This window comes from Oncorhynchus clarkii, chromosome 1, assembly GCF_045791955.1.
Source record: "Oncorhynchus clarkii lewisi isolate Uvic-CL-2024 chromosome 1, UVic_Ocla_1.0, whole genome shotgun sequence".
Classification (NCBI taxonomy): domain Eukaryota; kingdom Metazoa; phylum Chordata; class Actinopteri; order Salmoniformes; family Salmonidae; genus Oncorhynchus; species Oncorhynchus clarkii.
Window position 1 is genome coordinate 56658505 of NC_092147.1, and position 22613 is coordinate 56681117.

Here is a 22613-nt window from a genome sequence, read left to right on the forward strand (position 1 = left end):
CCCTTGAACTTTGCGACCTTTTGCCACATTTCAGGCTTCAAACATAAAGATATAAAACTGTATTTTTTTGTGAAGAATCAACAACAAGTGGGACACAATCATGAAGTGGAACAACATTTATTGGATATTTCAAACTTTTTTAACAAATCAAAAACTGAAAAATTGGGCGTGCAAAATTATTCAGCCCCCTTAAGTTAATACTTTGTAACGCCACCTTTTGCTGCGATTACAGCTGTAAGTCGCTTGGGGTATGTCTCTATCAGTTTTGCACATCGAGAGACTGACATTTTTTCCCATTCCTCCTTGCAAAACAGCTCGAGCTCAGTGAGGTTGGATGGAGAGCATTTGTGAACAGCAGTTTTCAGTTCTTTCCACAGATTCTCGATTGGATTCAGGTCTGGACTTTGACTTGGCCATTCTAACACCTGGATATGTTTATTTTTGAACCATTCCATTGTAGATTTTGCTTTATGTTTTGGATCATTGTCTTGTTGGAAGACAAATCTTCGTCCCAGTCTCAGGTCTTTTGCAGACTCCATCAGGTTTTCTTCCAGAATGGTCCTGTATTTGGCTCCATCCATCTTCCCATCAATTTTAACCATCTTCCCTGTCCCTGCTGAAGAAAAGCAGGCCCAAACCATGATGCTGCCACCACCATGTTTGACAGTGGGGATGGTGTGTTCAGCTGTGTTGCTTTTACGCCAAACATAACGTTTTGCATTGTTGCCAAAAAGTTCAATTTTGGTTTCATCTGACCAGAGCACCTTCTTCCACATGTTTGGTGTGTCTCCCAGGTGGCTTGTGGCAAACTTTAAACGACACTTTTTATGGATATCTTTAAGAAATGGCTTTCTTCTTGCCACTCTTCCATAAAGGCCAGATTTGTGCAATATGCGACTGATTGTTGTCCTATGGACAGAGTCTCCCACCTCAGCTGTAGATCTCTGCAGTTCATCCAGAGTGATCCTGGGCCTCTTGGCTGCATCTCTGATCAGTCTTCTCCTTGTATGAGCTGAAAGTTTAGAGGGACGGCCAGGTCTTGGTAGATTTGCAGTGGTCTGATACTCCTTCCATTTCAATATTATCACTTGCACAGTGCTCCTTGGGATGTTTAAAGCTTGGGAAATCTTTTTGTATCCAAATCCGGCTTTAAACTTTTTCACAACAGTATCTCGGACCTGCCTGGTGTGTTCCTTGTTCTTCATGATGCTGCTCTCTGCGTGCAGGTGCATTTATACGGAGACTTGAACGGACCTCTGATACACATCACAGACTATCACAGTGCAGGTGCATTTATACAAACTTCTACAGATGCACAATCGACATCCTGGCGGGCTGTATCACCGCCTACACACCGCCCTCAGGTGGAGTGAGGTCTGTATTTATCATCATTAGTCATTTAGGTCAACATTGGATCATTCATCTCAAGGCCATCAGATCCTCACTGAACTTCTGCCACTTTAATAATGGGAATTGAGAGTTTGCTGCACTTATATAAATGTTACTTACCCTACATTATTCATCTCATACGCATACGTAAGGGGCTGTAATAATTTTAGCACACCCAATTTTTCAGTTTTTGATTTGTTAAAAAAGTTTGAAATATCCAATAAATGTCGTTCCACTTCATGATTGTGTCCCACTTGTTGTTGATTCTTCACAAAAAAATACAGTTTTATATCTTTATGTTTGAAGCCTGAAATGTGGCAAAAGGTTGCAAAGTTCAAGGGGGCCGAATACTTTCGCAAGGCACTGTATATACAGTGTTGTAACGATGTGCAAATAGTTAACGTACAAAACCGCTTTGTGTGCATTTGTCCCTCTCCATGAAGGCCTCCCCTCCCTCATTCCGCTCTTTCACGTCCTCTTCCCCTCCTCCTGTCCTTTTCCTCCCCCCATGACACTGTTGACCTGACCCTGATCCCATCGCTAAACCTGTTGACACCTTCAGGATTCCCAACTATTCATGTGAACCATGGGGACCACCACAATCACACCTTGAAACACACACACACCAACTAGGGTTTCTGCCAGGAAAATTTGGCGCCGTCCAAATGACTGGTAAGATTTTCATTTATCGAACATTTGAGAAATGTACCGTACGTCCATATGCATTGGGTGCGTAACCCAAGCAGCCAGCGCCATCAATAACCAAGGGATATTTGCTAGATGAGCCGCATTTACAGTATGTGTCCTTAAAAACAGCCTATAACTTAATAACAAAAACACTATTCCTTGTGTTTCAATGTCTAGCAAATGCAAAACTTTAAAGCCAATTGTTTTATTGGTTTTTACTTACCTAAAACAATAATTGTCCACCTAATGGTTCAGCTGTCGGAGATTTGAGCCATAAATGCATCAGGGTATTGCATGCATAGGCCTATGGGCGTAGGCGTCCACTGTATGATTTTAATATTGAAAAATATGTTTAAAGGAAAAGAAGCCTAGGTCTAGCCCCAGAGAGAGAGAGAGATGCTGGCTACATGCTATGACACCGACATGCATTTCTTTATCCTTGTCAGATACAGTGATTCTTCCTTTAAAAGTTACGAGCTTATGTTGCGACCGTTAGTGGTAGATGGTGGCATTCTGTCATTGCACCACACTATCACAAGGGGCAGTTAGAGCGCTGATCTATCGATAGTCTAAACTGTGGCAATTAATGGAGGCGTTTTTAGTATAATAGTCTCTCCTCTGGCACTAGAGTCCTGCATCAGGCAACAACAACAAACTGTTGGTGGTCCTGGAGTTAAAAGAGAACTTGGGTATATACAAATGGGGGATTTTCACTTGACATGTGGAATGAGGAATTTCGAAAAATACGCACAGTGGGCTTTTGGTTTCTCTCCCTCTAAAAACAGAAACAAATAATTCTAAATAACAAATAGGCTTTATTTGCATATAAGTAAGAAAGTCTCACCCCATTTTCAAGAATGGCCGTTTCCCCATTATTTACATTACAATCGCTCACTTTTGGTTATTTGAAACAAAATCATTTCCAAAATATCGTTATTTTTTATAACAAGCCACAGAAAGTTGGTTGCAATTTCAGTAAAAAAAAAACATTAAAAGTAAGGAACTTGTCTGTCGGCCCTGGATTAAAGACCAAAATTGTGATAAATGAAAATATGTACCAGTTTCATTTAAGGACCACGGGTAACAAGTCTAATAAATAAGTTGAGGTATTGCTCACCTGAGGTAGAGTACCTTACGATAAGCTGTAGACCACTCTATATACCAAGAGAGTTCCTATCTATATTATTCGTAGCCGTCTATTTACCACCACAGACCGATGCTGGCACTAAGACAGCACTCAGCGAGCTGTATAAGGCCATAAGCAAACAAGAAAATGCTCATCCAGAAGCGGCGCTCCTAGTTAACTTTAATGCAGGCAAACTTAATTCAGTTTTAACACATTTTTACCAGCATGCCACATGTACAACCAGAGGGAAAGCAAACTCTAGACCACCTTTACTCTACACAGACGCATACAAAGCTCTCCCCCACCCTCCATTTGGCAAATCTGACCATAATTCTATCCCCCTGATTCCTGCTTACAAGCTAAAACTAAAGCAGGAAGTACCAGTGACTGGCTCAATACGGAAGTGGTCAAATGATGTGAATGCTACGCTACAGGACTGTTTTGTTGGTACAGACTGGAATATTATCCAGGATTCATCCAATGACATTGAGGTGTATACCACCTCAGTCATCGGCTTCATCAATAAGTGCATCGAAGACGTCCCCCCCACAGTGACAGTACGTACATACCCCAACCAGAAGCCATGGATTACAGGCCACATCCGCATCGGGCTAAAGGCTAGAGCTGTCGCTTTCAAGGAGCGGGACACTAATCCGGACGCCTATAAGAAATCCCGCTATGCCCTCAGATGAACCATCAAACAAGCAAAGCGTTAATTCAGGATTAAGATTGAATCCTACTACACCTGCTCTGACGCTCATCGAACGTGGCAGAGCTTGAAAACTATTACGGACTACAAAGGGAAACCCAGACACAAACTGCCCAGTGACGCAAGCCAACCAGACGAGCTAAATGCCTTTTATGCTTGCTTCGAGGCAAGCAACACTGAAGCATGCACGAGAGCACCAGCTGTTCTGGATGACTGTGTGATAATTATCTTCGTAGCCGATGTGAGCAAGACCTTTTAACAGGTCAACATTCACAAAGCTGCGGGGCCAGACGGATTACCAGGATGTGCACTCAAAGCATCTAGGGACCAACTGGCAAGTGTCTTCACTGACATTTTCAACCTCTCCCTGACCGTGCCTGTAATACCGACATGTTTAAAGCAGACCATCATAGTCCCTGTGCTCAAGGAAGTGAAGGTAACCTGCCGAAACGTCGGTAGCCATGAAGTGCTTTGAAAGGCTGGTCATGGCTCACATCAACAGCATCCTCCCAGACACCTTAGATCCAATTCGCATATCGCCGCAACAGATCCACAGACTACGTAATCGCACTCCACACTGCCCTTTCCCACCTGGACAAAAGGAACACCTATGTGAGAATGCTGTTCACTGACTACAGAGCAGCGTTCAAGACCATAGTGCCTACGAAGCTCATCACTAAGCTAAGGAACCCTGGGACTAAACACCTCCCTCTGCAACTGGTTCCTGGACTTCCTGACGGGCGGCCCCCAGTTGGTAAGGGTAGGCAACAACACGTCTGCCACGCTGATCCTCAACACTGGGGCCCCTCAGGGGTGTGTACTTAGTCCCTTCCTGTACTCCCTGCTCATCCACGACTGCGTGGCCAAACAAGACTCCATTACCATCATTAAGTTTGCTGACACAACAGTGGTAGGGCCGATCACCAACAATAATGAGAGAGGTCAGAGAACTGGCAGTGTGGTGCCAGGACAACAACCACTCCCTCAATGTGAGTAAGACAAAGTAGCTGATGGTGGACTACTGGAAAAGGCGGGCCAAACAGGCCACCATTAACTTCGATGGGGATGTAGTGGCGCGGGATGAGAGTTTCAAGTTCCTTGGTGTCCATATCATGGTCCAAACACACTAAGATGGTCGTGAAGGGGGCACAACAAAACCTTTTCCCCCCCTGAAGACTGAAAAGATTTTGCATGGGTCCCCAGGTCCTCAAACAGTTCTACAGCTGCACCATCGAGAGCATCCTGACCGGTTGCATCACCGCCTGCTATGGCTACTGCTCGGCATCTGACCGTAAGGCGCTACTGAGGGTAGTGCGTACGGCCCAGTACATCACTGGGGCCAAGCTTCCTGCCATCCAGGACCTATATAATAGGCGGTGTCAGAGGTAAATCCATAAAATTGTCAGAGACTCCAGTCATCGAAGTCATAGACTGTTCTCTCTGCTATCGCATGGCAAACGGTACCGGAGCACCAAGTCTCAGACCAAAAGGCTCCTTGACAGCTTCTACCCCCAACCCATAAGACTGCTGAACAATTAATCAACTGGCCACCGGACTATTTACATTGACACCCCCCCACCCCTGCTGCTACTCGCTGTTTATTATCTATGCATAGTCACTTCACCCCTACCATGTACAAATTACCTCAACTAACCTGTACCCCTGCACACTGACTCGGTACCAACACTCCCTGTATATAGCCTCGTTATTGTTCTTTTATTGTGTTACTTTTTATTATTTTTTACTTTAGTTTATTTGGTAAATATTTTCTTAACTCTTCTTGAACTGCACTGTTGGTTAAGGGCTTGTAAGTAAGCATTTCACGGTAAGGTCTACACTTGTTGTATTCGGCACATGTGACAGTCTAATTTGATTTGATTTACAATGGTGTTTGTGTTCCATTTGTTGCTGTTCTCTTGGGGCAACAGGTCACAATTCTTGTTGCTGTAGTAGCACACTGTTATTTCACCTGATATGGGAGTTTATCAATATTGGATTTGTTTTCAAATTCTTTGTGGGTCTGTGTAATCTGAGGGAAATATGTGTCTCTAATATGGTCATAAAAGTGCATCCCAGTTTCCACCTCATTTTGTGGGCAGTGGGCACATAGAGAGAAAGAGAAGACAGGCTCTCTCACTCTCCCCCCCCCTTGGTGACAGTTATTATTAGCATTTCTATCAAGTGTGACAGACTGGCGCTGTCGCACTCCTCTCCTCTCTTCATTCACACCATCCTGACAAGAAGTAATCATGCTCCCTGAGAGACTACGGCAAAAGTGCTGCAACCAATTCGCACACCAGAATACACTCGTCTATCTGTCTTTCTCACTCCATCTGTCCAACTGTCTGTCATATCTGTGAGCAGACTAAGCACCAACAATACAAGTATCAAAGGAGCATGAGATACATACATAGAGAGCAGTTTGATTTTCTAAAAGGTGTGTGATCATAAAACAAGACACTGCTGTAAACCAGCTAGCTCTTCCCGCCCATCTCTCTCGCCTTTAGTTTAGTGGATAATGGGATGGTAGGACTGAAAGTCATTACAAAGTGTACACACACACACATGCATAAGCATGCACGCGTGTAACAGTTGTTAAAGTACTTTGTGAATTTCACCAGGTTGATATATTAATCGCATGTTGACTTGTTATTATGCATTCCTGCATCCTGGGAATAGGGGAGTGTGTACTTACGTTTTGCCCTGCGTGCTTGTGCTCAAATCATTTTGATGCACTATGAGAGAGGAGGCAAGCTTTTTCCGTCGTCAGAAAAGTTGTATTATTTTAAGCACAAAGCAAAAACAGTGTTTTGTTCATAAATAATGTTGTATATTTAGAGGTTACTCATAAGTGGATGGTATTGTTAAGATGCACTTGTGATTGTACTTTTTAGGATTACATTCTGATTTCAACATGTGGTTAATAGCTAGCTAAGGTAATAGCAGGCTATTGTATGTGTGAACGATGGATAGCTCATCGAATGATCAGTCCCTTGTATTGTGCATCTGTTGTAGAAAGAGGCAACGATTCGCAGAACATATGTGGCTCTACAAATGTTTTATTTTTGGGGGGATGCAGGTATGTGGTTTTATCTATGTAAAATATATGTTATGTGTTGATGCATAATAAGGAGAGGCCGTACTCATTTTGATGCACTATGAGAGAAAGGGGCGACGATTCGTAGAACATATGTGCTCTACAAATGTTTTCTTTTCTTTTGGATGCAGGATGCAGAGAGTGAATTCTGATGAATTAAAACAACCTGATCTCCAGTCGACGTCTATAGTCTCAATCAACCACACACACAACGCAGAATTACAGCGGTGCAGCACAGCACCGGTTACACACGCACACACTGACACACACGCCTCAAACTATGCTATAGGCTGCCTATCTCCCCTTTTTCAGTGTTCTCTCTCTGTCCTTTGACTTAAATCTCAGGACTATTATTTTTTCCTTCTCTTCACTCTAATTAGGGGCTGTCAATGGGTATATAAAAGTAATACCTCTCAGATTGCAGTTCCTAGGGCTTCCACTAGATGTCAAAAGTCTTTAGAAAGAGTTTAAGGCTTGTTTTTTGAAAAATTAGCTAGAATTTGTAGTTTTTGTAAGTGGCTCCCATTTTGTCTGTAGTGTTTGTAGCGCGTTCCGGTGAGGGCGCGCACTTTGTTATTTATCTCCGGTAATGACAATACTATAGTCCATCTTAAATTGTATCGTTTGTTTACATATTAGGGTACCTGAGGATTGATTATAAATGTTGTTTGACATGTTTGGAAGAAGTTTATTGGTAACTTACGGGATTCATTTGTATGCATTTTGAACGAGGGAAACCGGTTAAGCGCGCCAACTAAACTGACTTTTTTGGGGATATAAAGGAGGACTTTATCGAACAACAGGACCATTTGTTATGTAGCTGGGAACCTTGTGATTGCAACCAGATGAAGATCTTCAAAGGTAAGTGATTTATTTTATTGCTATTTCTGACTTTCGTGACGCCTCTGCTTTGTAAGAAATGTATGTAATGCTTTTGTGTGTGGGGCGCTGTCCTCAGATAATCTCATGGTGCGCTTTCTCTGTAAAGCCTTTTTGAAATCTGACAAAGTGGCTGGATTAACAAGAATAAGCTTATTTTTTCCCCCCGCTAGCGGGATCCGAGCCGTAATAATCGATAAGAAAAAAATCATAAAACTCCTTCAATTTACAATTCAGAATAATGGTCCTATTACATAGGGCCGGGGAATGAAGCTACCGCAACCATTTACAGACAGAGAACGTAGCTACAGTAACATGTCAATAGTGTCAGGATTTGATTTACAGTTCTGGTTGCCTAGTAATGGACTTTAGTCCCTTCAGAAGAGGCATTAGTTTTTACAGACAAGTGAAATGTCCGTTCATATCACCAGAGAAGGTTTTGTGTCTGCATTTTTTTTTAAACGTAGTGTACCCTAACAGAAAAACAAACAGGCCGCAGCCGAGGCACTTTCGAGGGGCCACATTTCATTATGTATGTAATTTAATATTAGGTAAAAACTAAGAGTAGGCAACCCTGTGCTTGCAAGACTGGCCCGAAGACATCGGTGCCATGAATAGGCTAGGATATTCTGCACGCAACAGACCGAAGACTGAACACACACTTGCATCATTAGACAGAGCAGGCAAGCGTTGCTCATATGTTTTGGTAATCTGTATCTCAGGTCTTGTCTTGCATGCCTTGCAAATTCACCAAGTATCCTAAAGTTTGCTTCTTCCTCTCTGGTGTTATTTTAATTACACAACTTCCCCAGGCCTTCATAGCCTATCGGCTATAACACGGAAAATAGTATATATGTTTTGTGATAACTTTATAAAGTTGGGGGAAAAATTAAATAAAAAATGTTTAACGTTAAGGATCACAACATTTTAACGTTTAACTGTTCACACCCCTTGTATGTACTATGCAGGCACCGGAGCTGAGCCATAAGGGAGACTAGCCATCTACCACCCCACTACCACTATCAGATTAGGCTATGTTTTTTGTCCCCCCACACTTTGGTTTTGACATCACCATCACCCACTAATTAACCTGCCGTTTTTCCTGACTAAGTGTGTGAGCTAGTAATGTATCAATATTTATAATTTATATATTAGCTATGAAATAGCCAATGAATATATTATATTCTCTTCTCCTCCCTCTCCTCTCAAAAGTGATTGCTGTCCTTGTTATACAGGGCAAAGTTGATCATTTCGTTATAAAAAAATGACACTGCTTGTTTTAAAGAAAAACTACCAAAACTATTCCTGATGGAGAACCTGAAAAATCGCAATAATAAATTTTGTAAGCCCATTCAGCAGGTATAGCCAGATGAGAATTGTGCCTCCAGCATCTTATTTGTATTCCGGTAAAACACAATTTTCAACCAAGCAGATAACAATAATCTAGCAAATGATATACATTTGAAGTTGAAAGTTTACATACACTTAGGTTGGAGTCATTAAAACTTGTTTTTCAACCACTCCACAAATTTCTTGTTAAAAAAACTATAGTTTTGGAAAGTCATTTAGGACATCTACTTTGTGCATGTCACAAATAATTTTTACAACAATTGTTTACAGACAGATTATTTCACTTATAATTAATATTATATATAATTATATAATTATAATATTATTATAATCACTGTATCACAATTCCAGTGGGTCAGAAGTTCAGATACACTAAATTGACTGTGCCTTTTAAACAGCTTGTAAAATTCCAGAAAATGATGTCATGGCTTTAGAAGCTTTTGATAGGCTTATTGACATAATTTGAGTCAATTGGAGGTGTACCTGTGGATGTATTTCAAGGTCTACCTTCAAACGCAGTGCCTCTTTGCTTGACATCATGGGAAAATGAAAAGAAATCAGCCCAAAAAATTGTAGACCTCCACAAGTCTGGTTCATCCCTGGGAGCAATTATCAAAGGTACCACGTCCATCTGTACAAACAATAGTACGCAAGTATAAACATGGGACCACACAGCCGTCATACCGCTCAGGAAGGAGACGCGTTCTGTCAACTAGAGACGAATGTACTTTGGTGCAAAAAGTGCAAATCAATCTCAGAACAACAGCAAAGGACCTTATGAAGATGCTGGAGGAAACGGGTACAAAAGTATCTATACCCACAGTAAAACGAGTCCTATATCGACATAACCTGAAAGGTCGCTCAGCAAGGAAGAAGCCACTGCTCCAAAACCACCATAAAAAAGCCAGACTATGGTTTGCAACTGCACATGGGGACAAAGATCATACTTTTTGGAGAGATGCCCTCTGGTCTGATGAAACAAAAATAGAACTGTTTGGCCATAATGACCATCATCATGTTTGGAGGAAAAAGGGGGAGGCTTGCAAGCCGAAGAACACCATCCCAACCGTGAAGCACGGGGTGGCATCATCGTGTTGTTGGGGCTGCAGGAGAGACTGGTGCACTTCACAAAATAGATGGCTTCATGAGGAAGGAAAATTAGGTGGATATATTGAAGCAACATCTCAAGACATCAGTCAGGAAGTTAAAGCTTGGATGCAAATTAACTTCCAAATGGATAATGACCCCAGGCATACTTCCAAAGTTGTGGCAAAATGGCTTAAGGACTTAAGAAAATGTGTGGGCAGAACTGAAAAAGCGTGTGCAAGCAAGGAGGCCTACAAACCTGACTCAGTTACACCAAGCTCTGTCAGGAGGAATGGGCCAAAATTCATTCAACTTATTGTGGGAAGCTTGTGGAAGGCTACCCAAAACATTTGACCCAAGTTAAACAATGTAAAGGCAATGCTACCAAGTACTAATTGAGTGTATGTAAACTTCTGACCCACTGGGAATGTGATGAAAGAAATGAAAGCTGAAATAAATCATTCTCTCTACTATTATTCTGACATTTCACATTTTTAAAATAAAGTGGTGATCCTAACTGACCTAAGACAGGGAATTTTAACTAGGATTAAATGTCAGGAATTGTGAAAAACTGAGTTTAAATGTATTTGGCTAAGGTGTTTGTAAACTTCTGACTTCAACTGTAGATGGTCACTCAACTATTAAAGCCTAATATCAGGCATGCCATTTTAGTATTTGAATGCTGAAGATTCCTTGCAGATGAGCAAGAACAGGGACAGGTCGCCTACCTCCAGTTGGTCAGCATGGTACTTTCGGAAGGTAAACACAAAAAAACATTTAACCGGTGATTCATAACATTTCAATACATTTTCTGACCGGTGAATGCGTTTTGGGGTCAGTGGACCAATGCACTTGTATCTTAAACATTTGAATCAGAGACTGATGCATATCGGTGAATTGTTACAGCCCTACAATAGTCCCTAAAGAGTTTGATAAAATAATATTGATGCACTCGAACATTGCCACACTATACCAGTAAATGCATATTAGCACATGCTAATATGATAAAATATGATAAAACTACTTCTCATGAACCATAGAACCAAATGACACCAAATGTTTAATGTAGGCCTATGGTACATGTCTTAACTTACTTTGGGAATAGGTAAGTGTAGGGCTGCACGATTTGGGAAAAACATTTTACAAAATATTGTGATTGCAAATTTACTTGCGATTATAGATCAAAACATTTTGGTAAACTGCTGGAATAATAGAAAAAGAATGATCATTAAAACATTTTTGTTGGAATACAGAGGGCACTTGGAATGCAGTTTTGTTTGGCATGACAATGAAAGAAAATGTAAGGGAGGCGATTGTTGTGACAGAGTAGCAACCAAAGTGTTGATCAGTGTTTCCCATATGACCCTAATTAGATTTAAATAGATAGATACATTCAGACAAAGATTTTAAGAACAAGCTGTTGCACAAACAATGCTGATATACTCCACCACTGGTACCGGCATGTATTAGAGCAAAAGTTTACTAGCAAGATTTGCCTTATCTCAGTGGATTTAGCTTGCCAGCTAGCTAGCGATTAGCATTAGGGGCTAACACAAAAACTTTTGACAGGTGCATGCTGTTTCCACTGACATTGCATGTTAGAGCAAAAACCAAGCCATGAGGTCGAAGGAATTGTCCGTAGCGCTCCGAGACAGGATTGTGTCGAGGCACAGATCTGGGGAAGGGTACAAAAGCATTTATGCAGCATTAAAGGGTACCAAGAACACAGTGGCCTCCATCATTCTTAAATGGAAGAAGTTCGGAACCACCAAGACTCTTCCTAGAGCTAGCGGCTCGGCCAAACTGAGCAATCGGGGGAGAAGGGTCTTAGTCTGGGAGGTGACCAAGAACCCGATAGTCACCCTGACAGAACTCCAGAGTTCCTCTGTGGAAATGGGAGAATCTTCCAGAAAGACAACCATCTCTGCAGCACTCCACCAATCAGGCCTTTATGGTAGAGTGGCCAGACGGAAGCCACTCCTCAGTAAATGGCACATGACAGCCCGCTTGGAGTTTGCCAAAAGGCACCTAAACGACTGACCATGAAAAACAAGATTCTCTGGTCTGATGAATCCAAGATTGAACTCTTTGGCCTGAATGCCAACCGTCACGCATGGAGGAAACCTGGCACCAAAGTGTGAATACTTTCCGAAATGCACTGTATATGTCCTTAGAAGCTGTGTGAATATAAAGTCACTGTATCTCTCTCATCGTCACTCAATTCCTAGGTTTACCTCCACTGTATTCACATCCTACCATACATTTGTCTGTACATTATGACTTGAATCTATTCTATCGCACCCAGAAACCTGCTCCTTTTACTCTCTGTTCCGAACGTACTAGACGACCAGTTCTTATAGCCTTTGGCCTTATCCTACTCCTCCTCTGGTGATGTAGAGGTTAATCCAGGCCCTGCCGTGCCTAGCTCCACTCCCATTCCCCAGGCGCTCTCATTTGTTGACTTCTGTAACCGTAAAAGCCTTAGTTTCATGCATGTTAACATTAGAAGCCTCCTCTCCAAGTTTGTTTTATTCACTGCCACCAAAACCCCTGAAATTTCCATCGCTAACTATAACATTTTCCAACAAGATAGAACTGCCAAAGGGGGCGGAGTTACAATCTACTGCAGAGAGAGCCTGCAGAATTCTGTCTTACTATCCAGGTCTGTGCCCAAACAATTCAAGCTTCTACTTTTAAAAATCCACCTTTCCAGAAACAAGTCTCTCACCGTTGCCGCTTGCTATAGACCACCTTTTTCCCCCAGCTGTGCCCTGGACACCATATGTGAATTGATTGCCGCCCATCTATCTTCAGAGCTCGTGCTGTTAGGTGACCTAAACTGGGACATGCCACCCAGGCGATCCTGCAATCTAAACTTGATGCCCTCAATCTCACACAAATTATCAATTAACCACCAGGTACAACCCCAAATCCGTAAACACGGGAACCCTCATAGATATCATCCTAACCAACCTGCCCTCCAAATACACCTCTGCTGTCTTCAACCAGGATCTCAGCGATCACTGCCTCGTTGTCTGCATCCATAATGGGTCTGCGGTCAAACGACCATTCACTGCCAAACGCTCCCTAAAACACTTCACCGAGCAGGCTTTTCTAATCGACCTGGCCCGGGTATCCTGGAAGGATATTAACCTCCTTCCATCAGTAGAGGATGCCTGGTTATTCTTTAAAACTGCTTACCTCACCATCTTAACCTTTTTGGGATAGGGGGCAGAATTTTCACTTTTGGATGAATAGCGTGCCCAGAGTGAACTGCCTCCTACTCTGTCCCAGATGCTAATATATGCATATTAGTATTAGTATTGGATAGAAAACACTCTGACATTTCTGAAACTCATATGGCAGTAAGAAAACCTGAGAAAAATCCAACCAGAAAGTGGGACATCTGAGGTTTGTAGTTTTTCAAAGCTTGTCCTACCGAATACACATTGAGATATGGATAAAGTGGCACTTCCTACGGCTTCCACTAGATGTCAACCGTCTTTAAAAAAACGAATGAGGATTCTACTATAAAGGAGGGGCTCATGAGACCTCTTTGAGTCAGTGGTCTGGCAGAGAGCCTTGGTCTCATGACGCGCTCCAGACAGAGTTACCTCTCGTTCCAGTGCTTTTCTGAAGACAAAGGAATTCTCCGGTTGGAACATTATTGATGTGTTATGTTAAAAACATCCTAAAGATTGATTCCATACATCGTGTAACCTTTTTCTAAAGGACTGTAACCAATTTTTTCGAGTTTTTGTCTGGATGAAGTGCCTGCGCCTCATGAAGATGGATTACTGGGCTGAACACGCTAACAACAAGTGGCTATTTGGACATAAATGATGGAACTTTATGGAACAAATCAGTCATTTATTGTCGAACTGGGATTCCTGGGAGGGCATTCTGATGAAGATCATCAAAGGTAAGTGAATATTTATGGTGTTGTTTCTAACTTTGCTGATTCCAAAATGGCAGATATTCCTCTGGCTGTTTTGGGTTCTGAGCTCCGTTCTCAGATTATGCTTTTTCCGTAAAGTTTATTTGAAATCTGACACAGCGGTTGCATTAAGGAGAAGTTTATCTTTAATTCCGTGAATAACATTTCCATCTTTTATCAATGTTTTTATGAGTATTTCTGCAGAATCACCGGATGTATTGGAATCAAAACATTACTGCACGTAAGGCACCAATATAAACTGAGATTTTTGGATATAAATATGCACATTATCGAACAAAACATACATGTATTGTGTAACATGATGTCCTATGAGTGTCATGTGATGAAGATCATCAAAGGTTAGTGATTTAATTGTATCTATATTTCTGCTTTTTGTGACTCCTATCTTTGGCTGGAAAAATGGCTGTGTGTTTTTTCGACTTGGCTATGACCTAACATAATCAATCATATGTTGTGCTTTAGCTGTAAAGCCTTTTTGAAATCGGACACGATGGGTAGATTAATAAGATGTTTATTTTTCATTTGCTGGTTTGGACTTGTTAATGTGTGAAAGTTACATATTTCAAAAAATATTTTTGAATTTCGCGTGCTGCCTTTTCAGAGGAATGTTGTCGAGGGGTTCCGCTAGAAAGGTGAAATAATCATGCCCTTTCAAAAAATGTAGAACCAGGAACAGATATAATCCTTGGGTCACTCCAGACCTGACTGCCCTTGACCAACACAAAAACATCCTGTGGCGTACTGCATTAGCATCGAATAGCCCCCACGATATGCAACTTTTCAGGGAAGTTAGGAAGCAATATACACAGGCAGTTAGGAAAACAAAGGCTAGCTTTTTCAAACAGAAATTTGCATCCTGTAGCACAAACTCCATAAAGTTCTGGGACACTGTAAAGTCCATGGAGAATAAGAGCACCTCCTCCCAGCTGCCCACTGCACTGAGGCTAGGAAACACTGTCACCACCGATAAATCCACGATAATTGAGAATTTCAATAAGCATTTTTCTACGGCTGGTCATGCTTTCCACCTGGCTACCCCTACCCCGGACAACAGCCAGGCACCCCCCACAGCAACTTGCCCAAGACTCTCAATTTCTACTTTACCCAAATCCAGCTAGCTGATGTTCTGAAAGAGCTGCAAAATCTGGACCCCTACAAATCAGCCGGGCTAGACAATCTGGACCCTCTCTTTCTAAAATTATCCCCCGCAAATGTTGCAACCCCTATTACTAGCCTGTTCAACCTCTCTTTCGTATCGTCTGAGATCCCCAAAGATTGGAAATCTGCCACGGTCACCCCCCTCTTCAAAGGGGGAGACACTCTAGACCCAAACTGGTACAGACCTATATCTTTCCACCCTGCCTTTCTAAGGCCTTCGAAAGTCAAGTTAACAAACAGATCACCGACCATTTCGAATCCCACCGTACCTTCTCGCTGGGCAATCTGGTTTCCGAGCTAGTCATGGGTGCACCTAAGCCACGCTCAAGGTCCTAAACGATATCATAACTGCCATCGATAAGAGACAATACTGTGCAGCAGTATTCATCGACCTGGCCAAGGCTTCGACTCTGTCAATCACCACATTCTTATCGGCAGACTCAACAGCCTTGGTTTCTCAAATGACTGCCTTGCCTGGTTCACCAACTACTTCTGAGACAGAGTTCAGTGTGTCAAATCGAATGGCCTGTTGCCCGGACCACTGGCAGTCTCTATGGGGGTGCCACAGGGTTCAATTCTCTGGCCGACTCTTTTCTCTGTATACATCAATGATGTGGCTCTTGCTGCTGGTGATTCTCTGATCCACATCTACGCAGATGACACCATTCTGTTACAGTCCTTTAGAAAAAGGTTTCAATGCCATACAACTCTCCTTCCGTGGCCTCCAACTGCTCTTAAATGCAAGTAAAACTAAATGCATGCTCTTCAACCGATCGCTGCCCGCACCTGCCCGCCCATCCAGCATCACTACTCTGGACGGTTCTGACTTGGAATATGTGGACAACTAAAAATATCTAGGTGTCTGGTTAGACTGTAAAATCTCCTTCCAGACTCACATTAAGCATCTCTAATCCACAATTAAATCTAGAATTGGCTTCCTACTTTGCAACAAAGCATCCTTCACTCATGCTGCCTAACATACCCTCGTAGAACTGACTATCCAGCCGATTCTTGAGACTTTGGCGGTCATTTACAAAATAGCCTCCAACACTCTACTCAGCAAATTGGATGTAGTCTGTCACAGTGCCATCCGTTTTGTCACCACAGCCCCATATACCACCCACCACTGCGACCTGTATGTTCTCGTTGGCTGGCCCTTGCTTCATATTCGTCGCCATACCCACTGGCTCCAGGTCATCTACAAATCTTTGCTAGGTAAAGCCCAGCATTATCTCAGCTCACTGGTCACCATAGCAGCACCCACCCGTAGCACACAGTCCAGCAGGTATATTTCACTGGTCACCCCCAAAGCCAATTCCTCCTTCGGCTGCCTTTCCTTCCAGTTCTCTGCTGCCAATGACTGGAACGAACTGCAAAAATCACTGAAGCTGGAGACTCATATCTCCCTCACTAACTTTAAGCACCATCTTTCAGAGCAGCTCACAGATCACTGCACCGGTACATAGCCAATCTGTAAATAGCCCATCCAACTACCTCATCCCCATTCTGTAATTTATTTATTTTGCACCACAGTATCTCTACTTGCACATTCATCTTCTGAACATCTATCACTCCAGTGTTTAATTGCTAAATTGTAATTATTTCGCCACTATGGCCTATTTATTGCCTTACCTCCTTTATCTTACCTCATTTGCACACACTGTATATATACTTTTTCTATTGTGTTATTGACTGTATATTTGTTTATTCTATGTGTAACTCTGTGTTGTTTGTGTCGCACTGCTTTGCTTTATCTTGGCCAGGTCGCAGTTGTAAATGAAAACTTGTTCTCAACTAGCCTACTTGGTTAAATAAAGGTGAAATAAATAAAAACATTAAATATATAATTAGCATCGCTAACGGCTACACAAAGTGGTATACATATAGGCCCTATAGAACCGCACACAGCAGGTCACGACATTCAGGTAAATTTGCCAGGAAAGCGAATTATGTATAATTTCAATAGCAGGATTCATAGAGACATTGGCAAGTCAAATTCAAGGACTTTCAATTATTTTTCAAGGATTAAATTGCCATTTTCAAGGACCTACATTTTATATTTAATTGTTGTAATAGCCAATAGAAAAACAAACTCCCAAAATGTATGCCAAAAAAGTATGCATTACCACATTACCATACATTACCATTATGCATTTTTCAATAGGCCTACCCAATGGAATTATACATTTACATTCTAAAATATGTCTGAATAATGTGAGCATTTCCTGACTAAATAGACAGCATGCTCCCGACACAAACACATTAATGAAGTCTGTCCATGTGGTAGCTAGTCATTCTCGCCATTTGAGATGTTGAAGAGTTATTGAGGGGTTACTGTATCTTGTTTTACAACGAGAAAGTGACAAGTTGAATAATAATATTGGAGCAAATCAATTCAAAGTTTATTGGTTGCGTACACAGATTTGCAGATATTATCGTAGGTGCAGCGAAATGCTTGCAGAACTTCTAAAATCGACTACCATAACTTCAATTACTTTTCAAAGACCAAAGAGCCTTGAGGAAATTATTTTCAAGGTAGGCTATTCCATGATGACGGAGTTGTGCATCGCAAATATTCAACCAAGACTTTGAACTTTTTAAATACTTGGTTTGCGTACCCATTCTTGCCTTAGCATTTACAGGTAGAATTCAAAACTTGGAACTGCTACCGCTGTCGGTCATCAGTGCAAGCAAAAACTAGCTGTTTGAGAGCTGTGTGCTCTCTCTGCCCAACAGATTATCTATAGGCTATATGTGTGTAGCGAGCAGGTGATAAATAATCGAAACAGCAAACGACCAGCTTCAGGAATCCATCGTTTTTTTTAAATAAATGACATAGCCTAGATTAAAAATTGCATTATTGAAATATTCACTACAGACGGGGATGAACGACTGGCCCGGGGGTTTCCCAAAACCATCCCTCTAAGTTGAGCCCTGACACACAGACGGGCATTCCCGCGCCGTTGTTGCCTGTTCAGGAAGTTGGTTTATTTTTGGTCATTTGCACAGTACTGATGAATAAATCATAATGAAAACATGTTTACAAATTGCGAAGCAAAAACTAACGTGACCAGGTAAAAGAAATGCACTGGTACCCACCCTTGCGACCAATTCAAAATGTGTGTCGCACTGCCAAGTCAAACCCTCGCAAATGCGACTGTTTTGGTCACCGCATCGAACCCTGCCCCCGCTCTTTCATGGGGGCTCAGGATGCAATTTCCAGTCACTATCAACCAGACCCTGCTCTGGAGTTCATTCCTACCCAAGTCATGCCTAGACTGGGCCCAGATATGTTTTGAGCTGATCATTGCCCATGGCAAACACACAAGGAAGGCAGACTGTGTTGTGGTCAACTTGTAGCATCCCTTGGTCACAGCCTGGAACAGGCACTCTCAGTTCTACCACCCTCTTATCAGACAGGTGTGAGGTAGTGGTGGAGTGACAACAAGGCGTTTTCTGCTGCATCGGCCAAGGCAAACAACAGTCCATATAACACCGATTCACCTCCACACTAACTAGGCCTAACGGCAGGCAAGTAGGGGCCTATAAAAGTCCATTGTATAGAAGAGGCTATACGGGTAACTGCCTGGCCACATTGACAGCAGGACTCAGGATAGTTTGTTTAGTTAGAGAGTTCAGCTCCACTGCCACTGGGGCATACACACACACAATAAGCACGCTCACCCACACACACATCATTAACAGGCCAGGTGCAGGCAGACAGGATGACACTTTTACACTTTTACAACCTGGATCCTACTGTTGTTTAGATATCACTGTGTTTGAGGTAAGTCATATGGCCACAATCTTTTCTCCACCACCCACTTTTATGAAAATGAACATGCAATAAAATTGGGTTCTTCTTATTAAAATTGAACTGGCTATAACTATGCATGTATCATGTTATGAAAACCTGAACAGAGATTTTAAAGTAACATAATTAAAGAAATAAAGACAAGAAATATAATTACTAGATTGTAGGGCTGAGACGAACAATACCAGCATCGCAATATGTTTCCCATGGCAAAAATGAAAACACGAAGCAGACCAAACTCTTTGGTCCTTTAAAAACCTGCTGTATATAAAATAGTGTGTGCTATAACTTGGAAAATAAATAAATTTGATTCTGGATGACAACATAATGTTTGTTTCTAACATTAGGAAGCTAAATCTGCTTCGTGTTTTGTTTCTTGGCCATGATACTAACGAGTACCGCGATACTGGTATCGTCCCAGCCCTACTAAATTGTGTTTTAATGTCAGTAGCAGCCTCTTCCTGATCCACACAAGATGAGGGACAGAAGTGTAGCACAGTACGTTTCAGCATGTTCCTCCCAGCTATACTAGCCTTGCAGGTAGGAGTCCTACAGTATATCACTAGCTGACAAGATGTTTTGCTCACATAATGAGTAGCAATCAATCAAAACGAATCACAATTTACGTGTTTTCCATGACAATGGGTTGTCACGCCCATGCATATTTACATTGATTTAGCCTGACTATCATTCAGTCCACTTAACTACTACCACAAGTATAGTAAGAGTGAGGACCATAGAAATTGAATGAATAGATTGTATTTTTATGGTGAAGATAGCTAGGTTTACCTTCTAGAACACCTGTACTTTGTCAGTTCCATCGGCACGCAAGTTTCAACGTACAGACTACACACACACACAGTGCCACATTCGTTCATTCAACACAAGTATCTAAACAGGCCCCGGAGCCAAGCAGCATAAATGCCATTGTAAAGGGACACATACCAGCGTTTGTAACCCGTTTCCATATCATTGTTACTCCGCTCCACTTTCCCAGTTCATTTCACGGTGCAAATCCAGCCTAGCTTCTGGACAAGGCAAAGAGTTCCATAAATACAGAACGTTCGGGGTGACTGACGACAACAACAATACCAGTAATGTATAGCCTTTTCACAACCATGCTCGCTCTACTTCTTAAGTTTATGGGTCTGCACACAAAAATATGTTGCATAAAGAGTGAGATTGAGAAAATGCGCCAACAGCCCATGCTTAAGTGAAACTAAGTCAAGGGATGGCGTGCACATACATTTCAGTTTAACAACCTTCTTCAGTGGGTAGGAAAAAAGACTAGCAACAGAGCTATCATGGGTTCCTTCCTTGTTCAAAGCAAGCAGTAACACTGATATGCACTCTATGACAATATCCCTCCCTTTCCAGAGAGGTATATAGAGACAGTGGTGCATGCACTTGTGGCACTTGTGGCCCCGGGCGCTCTAGTGTTCAGAGGGGGTGGGGCCAAAGGCCATTACTGTCAAGACAACCTCTGGGGGGTAATTAAGAGAGGGACAGACAGTCTAGTCTGTCTCTTTTCACGTTCCTCTGTTTCTGTCAGTACAGATGGGACACCACAACCACAACCAATCAGAGTGAGAGAGATGAAATATTCATTCTCATATGAGCCAAATGGAAATAAATTGTAAAACTGTTTGGTGCATCTTTGGTGGTTTAAAATGCAGTGTATACACTTGTGTGTGGCTGGTATGGATTGTGTTTTTAAATACCCAAATAAATCCAATGAAAACGCTGGTTCAAACACAAAACACACACAAACTTCACTGCCGTGGAATACTATGTGCTTGACCAGGGTCAGCTAACAAAAACTGATCTGACATCAGATAACGGGGCTTTCTAAATAAGCCTCAGAAACCTGCCCTGTTGATCCGTCATCATGTGAGCCCCAGGTTCAGCCCACTTAATCCCCGTCACATGACTTCCCAACTTTTCCTCCTTCTCCGTAATCTCCCCTATTTGAAGGAAAAGTCAGGAAAAGTCAACTATGCACAAATCCTCTTAAAACATTTTGCTATTTGCAAATATTGGATTACAAGGGGAAAATTGCAGGCTCTTACAACAAAGGCATGTCCAATAAATCTGTTTTTCAAATGGAGCTGATTGGAGCTAAGAGGACTCTCTTTCTGTAAACAACAAAAACAAGAGTGAAAACCTGAGGTAGTGAGGTAACCCTTGTCTGGGCAAGTGTGGGCAACTCCCGACCCCTAGGCCAAAGGGCAAGAGAGCAGGGGCTGAGTATGTGTGTAAACTGTGAAGGGGGATTCAAAAGTCATGCCGTGTTGGCCCAACTTATCAAAACTTACTGCCTGACTAGCCAACACAACAGCTCTAATTAGGGTATGCCTACTTCTCTGAATCTCCAGGCTCCTTGGAGGCTAGCGACAAAATACATAGTACCCACAAACACTGCCTGTATTACAAAGCATCTTTCAAAATGTATTTCAAGAAGTGACCGTTTCTAAAATAAAACGCGACCATCTCAGGGTTCAGCAGCCCAAAAAGATGTTAAAAAAAATGGCCATGGAAGGTAATTTAGCTGGAGACAAGCTGGAGCGACTTTAGGCATGGGGTTGTTTTTAAAAGACAAACCACATACCCTGGTCTAAGGAACCAAAAAAACTGTGTAAAGTTAATGAAAGTATATCATTTCGCATTCACACTGTTAACCAAAAACAAACAAAAGGCTGCTTGGTGGAAAATAGGCTACACATAGACTAACAGGCTAAAGTGTCTGGTCCTCACTCCTCCCCTCAGAAGAAGCAGAGAGAGAGACTGGCAGAGAAGAAAAAAAGAGCAAAAAACACTGTCCCACTCACCTTCCCACTCATCCTATCATTCCAGGTCCCGGACCAGTATTTCACACATGCTAGGCTTTGTCCATGGCAATTTAAAGCACCATCGCCTGATAAGCTTTTCTTGACAGTTTTTAACTTTAGATGACACAAATAGTGTCCTGAGATTGAAAATTCACAACAACAGGCAAAGAAAAAGTGACTATGGGAAAGAAGTAAGAACCAAAGCTATGTGCCATGGTAGTAAGTATCTCATGGTGTGGCAAACATCACACATGCCAAGGTTAGTTAGTTTCCACATTTTATAGTTTTCCTTTTTATGTGACCCAATTTCTCAATTCCACGTGTTTTATTTCTAATGAATCCATAATGCTGTGGAGATTTGTTAATATGAGGCTGAGGGCATATTTTAGGGAAAAGAAATAGGAGTACAACTCAAAAGTGCCAGCTCTCCTCCTCCCCAACTCAAACCACAATAACCACCCTTACAGTGTACAATGAGGGGTGCAAGACAATAACTAAGGAGCCAAGTTGAGTCTTACAACAACATTACCTC

At 42.1% G+C, this 22613-nt stretch overlaps 1 protein-coding gene across 2 annotated transcripts in view; it reads right to left on the reverse strand.

The window, feature by feature from the left end:
- The window catches only part of LOC139409074 (fibroblast growth factor receptor 2-like), a 116990-nt gene that overhangs the window by 90824 nt on the left and 3553 nt on the right, over positions 1 to 22613 (reverse strand). The gene's annotated exons all lie outside the window — the stretch shown is intronic.